Here is a 16,687-nt window from a genome sequence, read left to right as displayed (position 1 = left end):
AACTATGCTTTAATTTGGGAGCGTAGTTGACATTTTCAAAGCTCAGCACTCCATTCGTAACAGTTCCACGCTGTGTGATCTTTCCACCATCTCCACCCACAAAGGAAACATAGCCCCCATTAAAAGATTGAATTTCGCACAATTGAGAGATGTCTCCAGTCATATGCCGGGAGCAGCCGCTGTCGACGTACCAAGGACGAACAACATTCCTCCGCAACTATCCCTACAAAATGAGCGGGATTATTTAGATTTAGGAACCCATGTCATCACTGCCCTGGGTTTCCTTTTTGCTTTTTCTGATTTAGAATTTAAGGTTTTCAAATTAGGATCTTCTTTTCTAATCACTTCAGAGGGTGGTAACGATGAATTAGAAAGTGATTTGGGCTTCCATTGAAATTTAGGTTTTACAACTTTTTCTGGTGGTTTTGAAATAGACTTCTCAGGAGTTTGCACAGACCTTATGGATGTTCTACCAGTGATAGTAGAAGATCTAGAATTACCTTTTGATGAAACCGATCTTGGCTGAGCCTTTTTCGGTTTTGGCAAACTGTTTTGATTTATGGTAGTGAAAACCCTTTTATTGGTTTGAAAACCAGCCCTTTTTCTGTGTTTATCATCTTTCTTATCATTATGTCAAGAGCGAGTTCTTGAGGATTTTCTAATTAAAGACCTTCCTCAAGACTCATTCTCCCCTCTTGGTGATAGATAGCTTACAAAGATCCTATTTTGACAATTCCTAGCTATGTGACTACCAACACCACAGTTAAAACAAATTTGTTTATTATTTGGAGTTGTATTGCATTTCTTATACTTATTTTCTTTACAGATAGTCTTACTCTTTTCAGAAGAACATGCAAGAGAATTAGATTGACAATTAAGTGAGGGTGCATCATTTGATTTGACTTCAGAGGTTGATGATTCCTCATGAGAATCAAAAGCATCAAAATTACCAAACAATTCATCAAACGTATCAAAAAAAATTAAATTCAACAGTATCAGATGATGAGCCAACACAAGAAACATTCCCAGTCTTAAAATCAGAAACACAATCAGAATTATTCACGACAAAAACATCAGGTTTAAAAACAAAATTGGGTTCTCCAGCATCACGCTTTGCCTGATCTAATGGTTGATCTACAGAGGAAGTAGAAACATTAGTATTTTCAATGTTAATTAAACCTCTTGAAACAAAACTAGCTGGTTTGCCATATTGAAGATGCAACTCCTTGACAGTTTCGTCTTGTGTCATTGGGATGAATGTGTAGTTATGATTGAAAGGTGGAGGTACACAATCATACCCTAGACCCTTGTTTTGATTTTCTTTAAATTTTAATTGGGTTTCACACAAGGACTCAACTGTCTTGCTTGATGCAGTGTAATTTTTGAAACAAACATCTATTTTGTCATTTTTAATTTTTAAAGATTCAAGTTCTTTGGTTACTGCATCAAATTGTTTTTTAAAATAATTATACAGTTCACATTTTTCACTACATTCTGATTGAATTTTTCTGAAATCCTTTGTTTTAGCTTCTAGTTGGGCCTTCAGAGGTATTTGTCCTTTTCTAAGTTGATATCACTCATACTTAAGGTCCTCTACTTGTCTACGTAAGGCTTGTATTTCATCACGAAGGAGTGTTACATATTCTTTGCAAGCAAAAGAACAAGATGGTAGATTTACCTCACTTTTATTGGGCTCGGAAGAGGTAGATACCATTAGGGCAAACTAAAGCTCCATCATCTCTGCTTCGGGATCAGCATCAACATTCTTTGAAGAAACATCATCAATTTGAGCTAGGTGAGCATTTTCTGGTCCTGAGATGTTCAAGGCTTGAATTTGGTCCTCCCAATCAAATGATTGTGCAACCATAGCTGTTTCTCCGCTAGCTGTAGCTCCTGCACGGTTGTTTCCTACTGCGACCATCTACCTGTTGTTGTTGATCCTGTGATCTGGTTTAGGACAATCACAAGCAAAATGACCTTGCTCGTGGCAGTTGAAACACCTCAGCATGCTTTTGTTGAAACCCACCTTCTTGTCTGCATTCATGGCTCAATTATTTTTCCCGATCTTCTTGGCGAATTGCTTGGCTCTGAAAACAGCCATGGCAATTTGCCATGTGATGTCCATTTCCTCTACATCCTCAGGGTGTATCTGGTCCAAATCAGCGAACGATAGTTGAGGTGGAAGATCTCCAGCCACCAAAGCATTATAACAGTTAACTAGCCCAGCAGCTAGAACCAGATTTTCATCAGTTTCTTTGGAGTTCGAGGTAGAGGCCTTAACTTACACATTTGGAGTAGAGTTTGGTTGAGAGATGGGTTGAAGATTTGCAAATGACTAATTATGAGTCTGATGGTGAGGGATGGGGGTTACGACATTAAAGGTTTGAATCTAAGGTTGTAGAACTGTGAAGGCTTGACCTGAGGGAGGCATGTGGGATGATAAAGCATTATTAGATGAAACTCCAAGATTTGCAGTAGAATAAGAGTTGACATGATTTATTTCTCTTTGTTTGTCATCAATATCACATGCCTTGATGACCGCTATGACTTCTGCAAGAGAAATACGACTCAAATCCTTGGTTTTCTTAATCACAGCGACATTCATATCCCATGACCAAGGAAGAGCATTCAAAAGTTTCTTGTTGATCTCTGACTTGGTCAAGAAAATCCCTGAAATGTTCATGTCTGTGACAACCCGATATTTCAACTCTTTGTAATGGCCCTAATAGGTCAAGTATTCTAAACATTTTTGAGTTAATAAAATTAACTTTGATAATAAAATGTCCAAAAAGTTTCTATCGAAATTCTTCTATGTTTAAATCTCATTAAACCATGATCGTACGTAAAAAGAACGCCCAAATCCGACTTCGTATATTGAAGTTATGATTTTTCCAAGTTCAGCTTAGCAACAGACAGCTAAAAACTCGAAACGGCGATCGAGCGACATTTGGCCGGGATGACCTAAACGAGAATCGAAGGTCTCGACAATAGTATTTCAACGGTAAAAAGTCTGGCAAAAACCGACGTCAGATAAAGAAGTTATGAATTTTTAAAGAAATTCCTTAATCACGTCATTTTAATAAATAAATAATAAAAATAGTTTCGGAATTTGCCAACGGAATCTAAACGAAAGTTGTAGATCGTAGTCTCACCTTCGCGGGGATATAAAGAACGTCGAAAACGTAGTTCGTATGAAGGAGATATGAATTTTTGAAGTTTGATAAATAATTTATATATAATTTTTATTTAAAATTCGGTATTATCCGAAGAGGAGTCAGCCTAGGGCCGAGGTACGCGCCGCGTACCCTCGTACGCCCCGCGTACTCGAGGGCAGGGCCTCGGATCGTCCACGTCGCCCTATGCAAAGCTACCCGACCCGCTGTCCCATCCGACCCGCCCCATCCGAAATACGTAAGCGATGACGTACGGGTACGCGCTGCGTACGCCCGTACGCCCCGCGTTCGGAGGCGGTTCAGCACCCCTATAAAAGGGATGCGAGCCTTTCCGAAAAATTTGTTCATTTTCTCTCTTTCTCTCACGATCTTGCCTCGATTTCCGTGCCCGTTCAAACCCGAAGCTCTGGTCTTTTTGCTCAAGTCCCGAGGGTCGATTTTACTCCCTAGATTCCCGAGAATCCCGAGAAAAATCCGTTTCCCGAGATGAAACTCTGCCCGGTTTTCGATCTCGCTATCTTCAAGCTTCCAAGTGAGTTCATACCCCTTTATTCAACCTTTGAAATGCTTTTAAATGTTTTAAATACTTTATGGGGGGGGGGGATACAAGTTAAACACTTATAGTTATTGCTTCGATCACATGTGATTGCATTAATCACATGTGATTAATAACTAGGAAACCAATGATTTTATCACTGTTCAAACTGTTTTACTTCAAAATGTTTTACAAACTCTTTTACTTATCAAATGCTTTATTGTAAACTTTGTTTTATTACCTATAAATTTGCATGCCCATATATGTATAGCTGTATAAATAATGTTTAAAGGGCTTAGGAAAGCCACCTGTCCTATTTCCTTTTCCTCGATTTGGATGTGGTCTGGTGGAATTTCGGGTGACCATCCGAGGGTCGTTTCAATATTAGTTATATATCATATATACATGTATTGACATAAAAGTACTTCCATATTCATACTTATCAGCACATCATTAGTAAGTTACCATCGGGGTAACACAGGATCATACTACTACAATTTCTAGATCAACGAGTAAGTTACCAGCTTAATGTTGATAAACTCTTTCAAAATAACTTGTATTCTCAGGTCATCAGTAGACAGGTACCGATGCTAGCTTTTGAGAAGATGGAGCGCATTCAAGACTCATCATACTATTTTGATTTAAATTGTATTTTTGGTGTCTAAAACTGTACGGAACACGCTTGTATTAAAATTATATATTTAATGCAATGGATGATGTTGTTTGCTTATTTACATTTACTGTGTTGTGATACTTTACATAACGTCCTCCGCCCCGGAACGTTTCTGCCATTCTTGGTTTTGGGGTGTGACAGATTGGTATCAGAGCATTGTTTATAGTGAAGCAAGTATATCAACCCATAAAAGATATACTAAACTATAAACCCATTTGGGATTAAAACACTCTGACCAAGAGTCTATACTTTAAATACTAAAATAGTTAATTAAGTATACTAGTCTGCATTCATACTAAAACCAGTGTCACAACGACAAGAACAAGAGTATTACGATTGTTAAATATCACAGGTAAGCTAGGGGATGTATGGTCAGTCCTGGGAATGGCATAGCCTGATCAACTATGCTGGTCCGAGGAGTGATTAGCATATGCCCTAGAATAGTTGTGATGTGTTAACAAGTCTAAAAACTTACCAACAATGCCACAAAAGATCAGTGGAACTTAAACTTAAAATACTATAGGTGTATTTTGTGCTATTAACTACATACATACTATATCTTTATACCTCTCTTCTCACGTAGATTTAAATGGCTGGATTCCATCACGACGACCCGTACTTTCCAAATGAAGGCAACATAGGAATGCTCGAAGCAGAGTCTAACGATGAACACCAAATTCCGTTGGATGATCATCAAGCTGAAGGCTTCTCAGATGGATCAGACTCTGAGCCTGAAGTCAACAACCTACCGCTCGTAGGTCAACCCCCGAACAACAACCCTCGACCCGCTTTTCCAGGTCCTACTCCCTTATGGGCAAACAACTTGAATCATTGGAGTGATGAACAGGGTCAACCCTTACCATACTTTAGGGACCGAAGCTTTTACAACGTCAGCAATGGTGGCTCTGCTGACCGAGCCCTGCCTGTCATTATCCGCAGAATAGCTCGTAATGTCGAGCAAGGTAGAGCAGCCATCGACCGGGTCATGGAGATTGATGCCAACTCAGGTGTCAACACAGTCCGCATCCGCCGTCTTGAAGAAGACATGGAACGGACCCGGAGAACCAATGAAACCCTACAGCAACAACTGGTTGCCTCTCAAGCTGAAGTCATGGAACTCCGAGCTCGTCAAAGTGCTCATGAGCAACACCTTCAAGAGGTGGTCCGTCAAATGAGAGACCTTAGGGTTCTCCCAAGAAATATTCATCGCCGTTAGATGATGTCTAGTACATCATTATCTTTTGGGTTAAGGATTAGCCTTTAACATCTGTGCTCTAAGTAGCACTTGTCTGTAAAATATTCCTAACTTTCAATACTCTAATTAGGAATCTAAGAACTGTCAAATTTTTCTATATGGTATGATGTAAGACCTACTGTTAGGTCGATTTTTCCTTGAACTTATTACATCAGTAACACCAGTATTATTGAAATCTATCTAGATTGTGGGAAAAATCTATACACTTGTGTTTTCCTACTAATATTTCTTGTTGTGATTTCAAACACTCATTCAACTGTTGGGCTATGGTTAGTTAGTCCATGTATCACTCTCACGTTGCTTACAAAATGATTCTTACCATTTCTCTTACCTTTATAAACTTATAGCTGAAAGATGCCTCCTCGCAAATCTCCCAGGAATAATCCTGCACCACCACCTCCTCCGCCTCTGGTCATCGATACTGCAGCCTTAAATGCTGCCGTAGCTGCAGCAGTGGCAACTGCCATGGCTCAGTATCACTCTTCTGATGCCAGCAGAGGTGGAACCCCTGTGGAATCAATCCCGGTTGAAACCCCTGTGCGCTCGAGAGAGTGCTCTTACAAGGATTTCACCAACTGCAAGCCGAAGTCCTTTCATGGGACCGGCAGAGTCATTGCTCTCTCACAATGGTTCGAGAAGACTGAAGCGGTCTTCGAAATTTGTTCATGCCCGACTGCAAGCAAAGTGAAATATGCCGCATGCACCTTTGAAGGAAAGGCCCTGACGTGGTGGAACGGCCACGTTAAATCTCTAACTCTCGTCGTAGCCAACGACATAGGCTGGGAAACGATGAAAGACCTCATGATTGAGGAATACTGCCCGAGGGGCGAGATCCAGAAACTAGAGCAGGAGCTTTGGAGCCTGACCATGAAGGGCACCAATATTGTTGCTTATACCGCCAGATTCAGCGAACTGGTGGCCCTCTGCCCTAATATGGTTCCCACTGAAGGGAAAAAGATCGAAAGGTACATATGGGGGCTTGTGCCTCCGTATCAGGGGAATGTTCTAGCATCAAACCCCGCTACCTTCGACAGTGCCAAACGATTGGCACAACGACTCATTGACCATGGAGTCAAAACCCCTGCAACCACAACCACGCTAGCCATCCAGGAACTCTCCAAACCCGCTGATACTAAGCGGAAATTCTGGGATGAAAAGAAGAAGCAACAGGCTGCCAAAAAGCAGCAAATTGTGGCAATACATGTCGCAATTACCACCACAATGGCCCCTGCCATGAAATGCAGCTACTACTACTCCAAACCCCTGCTGCTGCTACTACTACTCCAGTGGGTGGGTATGCTGGAAGTTCGCCCAAGTGCAACAAATGCAACTACCACCACAATGGCCCCTGCCATGAAATGTAGTGCTCTAACTGCCACAGGAGAGGACACACAGTCCGTTTCTGTAAATCTCCGGCGAGACCGATCGCCCAAGTCCCCAGCTCTGGCGCGAGCCCGACCTGCTATGGATGTGGCGAAACAGGCCACTATAGGAGGGACTGCCCCAAGGCGAAAAATGATGGCGGAGCAGGGAGGGTACTAGCGATAGGCCACGGGGAGGCAGTTGCTGACCCAACAGTGGTGACTGGTACGTTCCTCCTTGATGACTCCTATGCATGCATTCTATTCGATAGTGGAGCGGAGCGAAGCTTCGTAAACCATAAATTTACTCGCATGCTTAATCAACCACCGCACGCACTCAAAGAACTATTCACAGTAGAAATGGCTAATGGAAAAACTGAAAGTACGAGTAGCATATACTTAGGTTGTACCCTAACTCTAGATAACCATTCATTCCCAATCGACCTCATGCCAGTCTCAATAAAAAGTTTCGACGTTATCATTGGCATGGATTGGTTAAGCCTTCACCGCGCTGACATCATGTGCTACGAGAAAGCAGTCCGTCTAAACCTTCCGTCTAACGAAACTCTTATAGTCTATGGCGACAAACCCGGTGCAAGTCTTCGCATCATATCAAGTATTCAAGCACAGAAGTATCTGCGTAAGGAATACCATGCATTCCTTGCTCACGTCATTGACACGAGCCTCGAAACGAAAGGACTAAAGAACATCCCTGTAGTGAGCGACTTCCCCGACATTTTCCCAGAAGAACTACCCGGGTTACCTCCGCAACGACAGGTCGAGTTCAGAATCGACTTAGTCCCAGGAGCTACCCCAGTAGCCAAGTTGCCCTACCGTTTAGCTCCAGCTGAGATGCAGGAACTCTCTGGTCAACTTAACGAACTACTCAGCAAGGGCTTTATAATACCGAGTTTCTCACCTTGGGGAGCACCGGTCTTGTTCGTTAAGAAGAAAGACGGATCATTCCGTATGTGTATTGACTACAGAGAACTCAACAAACTAACGGTCAAAAATCGTTACCCTCTGCCTCGCATAGATGATCTATTCGACCAACTGCAAGGGGCGAACTATTTTTCTAAGATTGATCTGAGATCCAGATATCACCAGTTACAAGTGCTAGAGGAGGATGTGCCGAAGACAGCCTTCCGAACTCGTTACGGACATTACGAGTTCGTGGTGATGCCATTCGGATTGACCAATGCGCCCGCAGTCTTCATGGATCTGATGAATAGAGTATGCCGACCTTATTTGGATCAGTTCGTCATCGTTTTCATTGACGACATCCTGATCTACTCCCGAAGTAAGAAAGAGCATGGCGATCACCTGCGACAAGTTCTAGAGACATTACGAAAAGAGAAGCTTTAGCGAAGTTCAAGAAATGTGAATTTTGGATTCGGAGAGTCGAATTCTTAGGACACGTGGTAAGCGAAGAGGGAATCCACGTGGACCCATCCAAAATTAAAGCCATTGAGAACTGGTCAGCACCTAAGACGCCGATAGAAATTCGTCAATTTCTAGGTCTTGCTGGCTAATACCGCAGATTCATTTAGAACTTCTCCCAAATAGCGAAACCTCTTAAAACCCTGACCCAGAAAGGCGTGGCCTTTGACTGGGAAGAGAAACAAGAAAGAGCGTTCCAAACGCTCAAACGAGCCTTGTGCACCGCACCAATACTATCCCTTCCCGAAGGGATAGAAGACTTCGTAGTCTATTGCGATGCATCGAACCAAGGGCTCGGGTGTGTTCTGATGCAGCGAGGTAAGGTCATCGCCTACGCCTCGAGACAGTTGAAGACACACAAGGTTAACTACACGACCCTCGATCTTGAACTAGGAGCAGTGGTGTTTGCTCTGAAGATCTGGAGACATTACTTGTATGGAACGAAGAGCACTATCTTTACCGACCACAAGAGTTTACAACACATTTTCGATCAAAAGGAGCTCAACATGAGACAACGACGGTGGGTCGAGCTACTCAGTGATTACGAATGCGATATTCGTTATCATCCGGTAAAGCCAACGTAGTAGCAGACGCCCTAAGTCGGAAGGAATATTCTGGTCGCAAAATCAAGTCATTGTCAATAACGATCCATTCACACTTGTCTAATCAAATTCAGGTGGCCCAACTTGAAGCCATGAAACCTGAAAAGGTGACAAGTGAATCCCTCAGACGAATGGACAAGAATTTAGAAGCCAAGGGTGACGGAGCCTTATATTTCATGGATCGGATCTGGACACCGAAACGCGGTGGTTTCCGAGACTTGGTCATGACCGAGGCGCACAACACTCGGTATTCCGTCCACCCAGGTTCAGATAAGATGTATCTGGATCTTAAAAAGCTATACTGGTGGCCTAATATGAAAGCAGAGATTGCTACCTTCGTGAGTAAATGCCTTACTTGCGCAAAGGTTAAGGTCGAGTACCAGAAGCCCTCTGGTTTATTGCAACAACCAGAGATCCCAGAATGGAAGTGGGAGCGGATCACTATGGATTTCATAACCAAGTTGCCCAAGACAGCGGGTGGACTTGATACCATATGGGTCATCGTCGATAGATTGACCAAGTCTGCACACTTCCTACCTATCAAAGAAACCGACAAGATGGAGAAACTTACGACAACATACATTAGGGAAATCATACGGCTACATGGTGTACCTATGTCCATTATCTCCGATAGAGATAGTAGGTTTACCTCAAGATTTTGGCAATCACTACAACATTCCCTAGGAACAAGGCTAGACATGAGTACAGCCTACCATCCTCAGACCGACGGACAGAGTGAGAGGACCATCCAAACTCTGGAAGATATGTTGCGAGCCTGCGTGATTGACTTTGGGAAGGCATGGGGTACTCATTTACCCCTTGTCGAGTTTTCCTATAATAACAATTATCACACGAGCATCAAGGCTGCTCCATTTGAAGCTCTCTACGGCCGAAAGTGCAGATCCCCTCTGTGCTGGGCTGAAGTGGGTGATACCCAATTAGCCAGGGGCCAAGCTTCCGACAGTACTCTCACCGGTCCGGAGATCATTCGGGAAACGACAGAGAAAATCGTTCAAATCCGTGAAGGATTGAAAGCCTCTAGAGACCGACAGAAGAGCTACGCAGATAAACGAAGGAAACCTTTGGAATTTCAGGTGGGAGACCGAGTCCTTCTCAAAGTCTCACCCTGGAAGGGCTTGATATGCTTCGGCAAGCGTGGGAAACTTAATCCGAGGTACATAGGGCCTTTCGAAATTCTTGCAAGAGTCGGCCCCGTAGCTTACAAACTCGATCTACCTGGCGCACTTCGTAACGTACATTCTACATTCCACGTATCTAACCTGAAAAAGTGTCTATCCGACGAGACTCTCGTAATCCCACTCGACGAGATCGAGATCAACGAGAGCCTAAATTTTGTAGAAGAACCAGTAGAAATCATGGACCGAGAGGTCAAGCAAACAAAACAAAGTCGCATACCCATCGTGAAGGTTCGCTGGAACGCTAAGCGGGGACCTGAATTCACATGGGAACGCGAAGATCAGATGCAACACAAGTACCCACATCTATTTCCCTAATCCACGAGTGTTCTCTTACTTTGAATTTCGGGACGAAATTCCCTCTAATGGGGGGATGATGTGACAACCCGGTATTTCAACTCTTTGTAATGGCCTAATAGGTCAAGTATTGTAAACATTTTTGAGTTAATAAAATTAACTTTGATAATAAACTGTCCAAAAAGTTTCTATTTAAATTCTTCTATGTTTAAATCTCATTACACCATGATCGTACGTAAAAAGAACGCCCAAATCCGACTTCGTATATTGAAGTTATGATTTTTCCAAGTTCAGCTTAGCAACAGACAGCTAAAAACTCGAAACGGAGATCGATCGACATTTGGCCGGGATGACCTAAACGAGAATCGAAGGTCTCGACAATAGTATTTCAACGGTAAAAAGTCTGGCAAAAACCGACGTCAGATAAAGAAGTTATGAATTTTTAAAGAAATTCCTTAATCACGTCATTTTAATAAATAAATAATAAAAATAGTTTCGGAATTTGCCAACGGAATCTAAACGAAAGTTGTAGATCGTAGTCTCACCTTCGCGGGGATATAAAGAACGTCGAAAACGGAGTTCGTATGAAGGAGATATGAATTTTTGAAGTTTGATAAATAATTTATATATAATTTTTATTAAAAATTCGGTATTATCCGAAGAGGAGTCAGCCTAGGGCCGAGGTACGCGCCGCGTACTCGAGGGCACGGCCTCGGATCGTCCACGTCGCCCTATGCGAAGCTACCCGAACCACTGTCCCATCCGACCCACCCCATCCGAAATACGTAAGCGATGACGTACGGGTACGCGCTGCGTACGCTCGTACGCCCCGCGTTCGAAGGCGGTTCAGCACCCCTATAAAAGGAATGCGAGCCTTTCCGAAAAATTTGTTCATTTTCTCTCTTTCTCTCACGATCTTGCCTCGATTTCCGTGCCCGTTCAAACCCGAAGCTCTGGCTTTTTGCTCAAGTCCCGAGGGTCGATTTTACTCCCTAGATTCCCGAGAATCCCGAGAAAAATCCGTTTCCCGAGACGAAACTCTTCCCGGTTTTCGATCTCGCTATCTTCAAGCTTCCAAGTGAGTTCATACCCCTTTATTCAACCTTTGAAATGCTTTTAAATGTTTTAAATACTTTATGGGAGGGGGGGGATACAAGTTAAACACTTATAGTTATTGCTTCGATCACATGTGATTGCATTAATCACATGTGATTAATAACTAGGAAACCAATGATTTTATCACTGTTCAAACTGTTTTACTTCAAAATGTTTTACAAACTCTTTTACTTATCAAATGCTTTATTGTAAACTTTGTTTTATTACCTATAAATTTGCATGCCCATATATGTGTAGCTGTATAAATAATGTTTAAAGGCCTTAGGAAAGCCACCTATCCTATTTCCTTTTCCTCGATTTGGATGTGGTCTGGTGGAATTTCGGGTGACCATCCGAGGGTCGTTTCAATATTAGTTATATATCATATATACATGTATTGACATAAAAGTACTTCCATATTCCTACTTATCAGCACATCATTAGTAAGTTACCATCGGGGTAACACAGGATCATACGACTACAATTTCTAGATCAGCGAGTCAGTTCATTCAGGAGTCAATACTTATTACTAAGAGAACATATACAACGATACTAGAACAAGTAACATTATATTGCATATACACGAATACGTTAACAATTGTGATCCACTGTATGGGAGCATGTCTTAATTGTCATGACCCGAGTTGTAGCCAGAGTCTCTTGGAGGGAGAACGTGAGTTTGCGTATAGATCTATACTGGATCGACTATCCTACACCTCGCTGCTAGCTACAGTGGGACCGACAGGTCTGCGGGTGCCAAACGTCATACCTTATTTTTCGACTATACGTTGTCGATGTTACCAGTCGATAGTATGGTGCAATTTATCACATGATACCTTAATATAAACCCGGTTTAAGGTAGTTAGTACAGCAGTAGTTCATATAAAACAAAACTACAGTACTACAATAATTTACCCATTACATTTTGGTGATAACCTCACTTAAACTTTAATGTACAAACTATATTTTGTTAAATGATAGTTACACTTGGGAAATTACACACTTTTACATCAAACGAGCATACCAAACAGTTAAGCCTTGGTAGAGGGCTACTTTAACAGAAAATATAGGTTTTTCTGAGAGATTCAAACTTTTACAAACACTTACATACATTTACAACTCATACTTGCGACAGGTTCAAACGTTTTGATAACAAACCTCGACACTAAAATACTTATGAATTCACCAGCTTAATGCTGATAAACTCTTTCAAAATAACTTGTATTCTCAGGTCATTAGTAGACAGGTACCGATGCTAGCTTTTGAGAAGATGGAGTGCATTCAAGACTCATCATACTATTTTGATTTAAATTGTATTTTTGGTGTCTAAAACTGTACGGAACACGCTTGTATTAAAATTATATATTTAATGCAATGGATGATGTTGTTTGCTTATTTACATTTACTGTGTTGTGATACTTTACATGACGTCCTCCGCCCCGGAACGTTTCCGCCATTCTTGGTTTTGGGGTGTGACAATGTCAGTTGTGAGTGTGGTGAATCTTTGCAATTGGGCTTCAAGAGTCTCTCCTGGGATGTAGTTAAACATGTTGAATTTCTATCTAAGCATGTCCTGTCGACTCTCTTTCATATCTTCATTGCCCTCATAGACTTCAATCAAGGCTTCCCACAGAGCTTTAGCTGAGGTGTACTCACGAAAACCTTGAGCAATATCAAGGGATAATGCCATGGTTAAGGTGGCTAAAGCTCTTTCATGTTCTTCAATCAACTCAAAATCCTCATCAGTATAATTATCAACTGATTTTTCAACCAATTGACCTCCAATATTTACTGTGATTCTAACAGGATCTATAAGAATGCTTCTCCAGATCTTGAAATCTTTCATCTTAATGTATTTTTCAATCTTGTATTTCCACTCGGGAAAGCCTTCAGCAGACATCAATCTTGGAATACGAGTAGTCGTGCCCATAATAGCATCAAGTTCTTGGAATTGAGTTTGACTTTGAGAATCCATCTGAAATTTAAGTAAATTGCAGTGCCAAGAAACAGTTTATGATTAATTAAATAAAATAAGATTTTACGGCTGTAAAGGGAGTTTACGGTCGTAATCGGAGTTTACGGTTGGCTTGTTTGCTACCGTAAACTAAGTTTACGGTATGAGTTCACTGTTTTGGAGTTTACGGTTTATGGGTTTGCAGTTCTTTAAAACAGTTTACGGTGCTTGAATGTTGAGTGTTTACGCTTTCTGAATTTGTTCTATTATGAGAGTAAACAGAGTTTACGGTTGGCAGTAAACTCTTAAAAGAAGGCCTTCAAAACACGAATTTTCCAAGGTAAAACCAGTTCCTTCAATGCCTAAAATGTTGAATTCGAAGATCAAACAGCGATAATGATAACTTATACTCAAAATCTTTATCGAATAGGTTTTATATCAGTTTACGGATCTGATACCAATTGTTAGGTCCGATTCTGGATCAAATACTGATAATCAAATAATAACGGAATAAGAACAACGAGAATAAGATGAAGAAATTGAGCTTTCCTACGATTAAACCCTTGAAATCATCAGATACAACTCAAATACCAGCCGTAAACTTCTAGAGACTCGAACCCCTCAAAAGACAAACTCGAAGACTATATACACAGTTTGTTGTCGTAAACATGTTTACGGCCGTAAACGTGTTTACGGTCGTAAACACCACAAAACACAAAAACGACAGAAATATCATTACAAACACAAGACCAAAACATATCACATGCTAAGCCTAGCCCAAACCATTTACAAGACCTTTCAATATCTCTTCTATAGACCGAGTGACAATGTTGTCTTCGTTGCGAGGAGAGGGGTTTTCCGAGAGCGAGAACTCATAAGCCAAGGGGACAGTGGGAGGCAAATCGATCTCGAAGAGATTCAAGAATCGAGCGATGAAGGAACCTCTAACACTGGCGCTCAACTCGAGGTGGAAACTCCGGTTGAACCGATTGACGAGTCCTTGCCTCTTAGACGTTCCGAAAGAGTTAGAGTTCAACCCTAGTTTTATGGTTTTCATATTACTACTGAAGGGGACACTTATATTAGTGATGGTACACTAATAAATCTAGATGAACCTAATAGCTATAAGGAAGCCATGGCAGGCCCAGAGTCTGTAAAATGGAAAGAGGCGATGGACAGCGAGATTCAGTCCATGTATGACAACCAAGTTTGAAATTTGGTTGACAATGTGCCCGGATGTAAGATGGTTGGGTGCAAATGGATCTTCAAGAAGAGGACCGCGTAGATGGGAATGTGCACACGTATAAGGCATGATTGGTGGTGATGGGCTTTACTCAAACTCACGGAGTTGACTATGATGAGACCTTCTCGCCAGTTGCTAAGATAAAGTCTATTAGGGTGATGCTAGCCACTGCTGCATTTCATGATTATGAGATATGGCAAATGGATGTCAAGACCGCTTTCCTTAATGGGAAGTTGGCGGAAGAGTTTTACATGGATTAGCCAAAAGGTTTTGTCGATCCGAAGCATCCCAATAGAGTGTGCAAGCTTGAGAAGTCCATTTATGGACTTAAGCAAGCATCTCGTAGATGGAATCTTTGCTTCGATGAGAAAGTTAAAGAGTTTGGATTTGTACGAAGTGAAGATGAATCATGTGTATATGTTAAGGCCAGTGGGAGTATAGTTAGCTTCCTCGTTTTGTATGTCAATGACATACTGCTCATAGGAAACGACATCCCGACTTTGAAGGAGGTTAAATCCTGGCTCGGGAAGTGCTTCGCTATGAAGGACCTCAGAGAGGCTTCCTATATTTTGGGAATATGGATAGTGAGAGAACGAAGTAAGAGACTACTAGGACTTAGTTAGAATACTTACTTGGATAAAGTACTAAAACGTTTTAGTATGGAAAACTCGAAGAAGGGAGAACTACCGATACAGAGTAATGCCAAATTGAGTTAGACTCAAAGTCCGAGTACAGAAGCCGAGATAGCTGAGATGAGCCGAGTACCCTACGCTTCCGCAGTTGGCTCAATCATGTACGCTATGACTTGTACTCGCCCTGATGTGGCCTTTGCTTTGAGCATGGTTAGTAGATATCAAGGGAACCCTGGCAGGGCTCATTGGATTGCGGTCAAGAATATACTTAAGTACCTACGGAGGACCAAGGAATGGTTTTTAGTCCTCGGAGGGAGTGATGACTTAAAAGTGCGAGGGTATACTGACGCCAACTTCCAGATCGACAGGGACAACTACTGTTCGCAGTCGGGCTGGGTCTTTACCCTTAATGGAGGAGCAGTGACTTGGAAATGTTCAAAACAGGAAACCGTAGCTGATTCAACCTGCGAATCAGAGTACATTGCATCGATCGAAGCGTCAAAGGAGGCGATGTGGTTGAAGAACTTCATTGGTGATCTTGCAGTTGTGCCTACCATAAAGGAGCTTATGGAATTTTTCTGTGATAATGAAGGAGCGGTTGCCTTGACCAAGGAACCGAGGGATCATGGTAGATCTCGGCATATCGACATAAAATATCACTTTATTAGGCATCGAGTAGAAGAAGGACACCTCGTAGTAAAGAGGGTATCGTCAGAGGATAACCCAGCAGATCCGCTTACGAAGGGACTGAGCAGGGTTAAGCATTTGCAGCACGCTGGGAGCATTACGCTGAAAGATGATATTAGTTTAGATTAGATAGTTTTAGAAACATGTAATAGATAAATGTAATTGAAATTTGATGATTAAATAAAGGAGTATTATTTATAAGTAAAGCTACTGGCTTATGTTAATTGTTTAACTATTGTTTCACTTTGCATGTTTTGACTTCCTGAATAATTGAGTTATTAAGAATAGTTGAATTATTCGAATGGTTGACAATCGTTCATATGTTGGAAGTAGGTATGAATGAAGATTGTCATGCATTGGTGTGTAGATTGTCTAAAAGGTATTAGACATAGCAAAGGTTTGCTGCAACATTCATGAGTGCTTATGAATAAGGTTTGAGCATTGGAATAAGCCCGCGCTTTCTGGAATCACTTTATGGAATGAGACACAAGTGATCGCAAGACGATAATATCATATGGTCTTAAAACCAAGATATATGTTTTAT

Source organism: Lactuca saligna, chromosome 6 (genome assembly GCF_052625555.1).
Source record: "Lactuca saligna cultivar CGN05327 chromosome 6, ASM5262555v1, whole genome shotgun sequence".
Taxonomy (NCBI): Eukaryota; Viridiplantae; Streptophyta; class Magnoliopsida; order Asterales; family Asteraceae; genus Lactuca; species Lactuca saligna.
Note: the sequence above shows the minus strand (reverse complement) of the source record.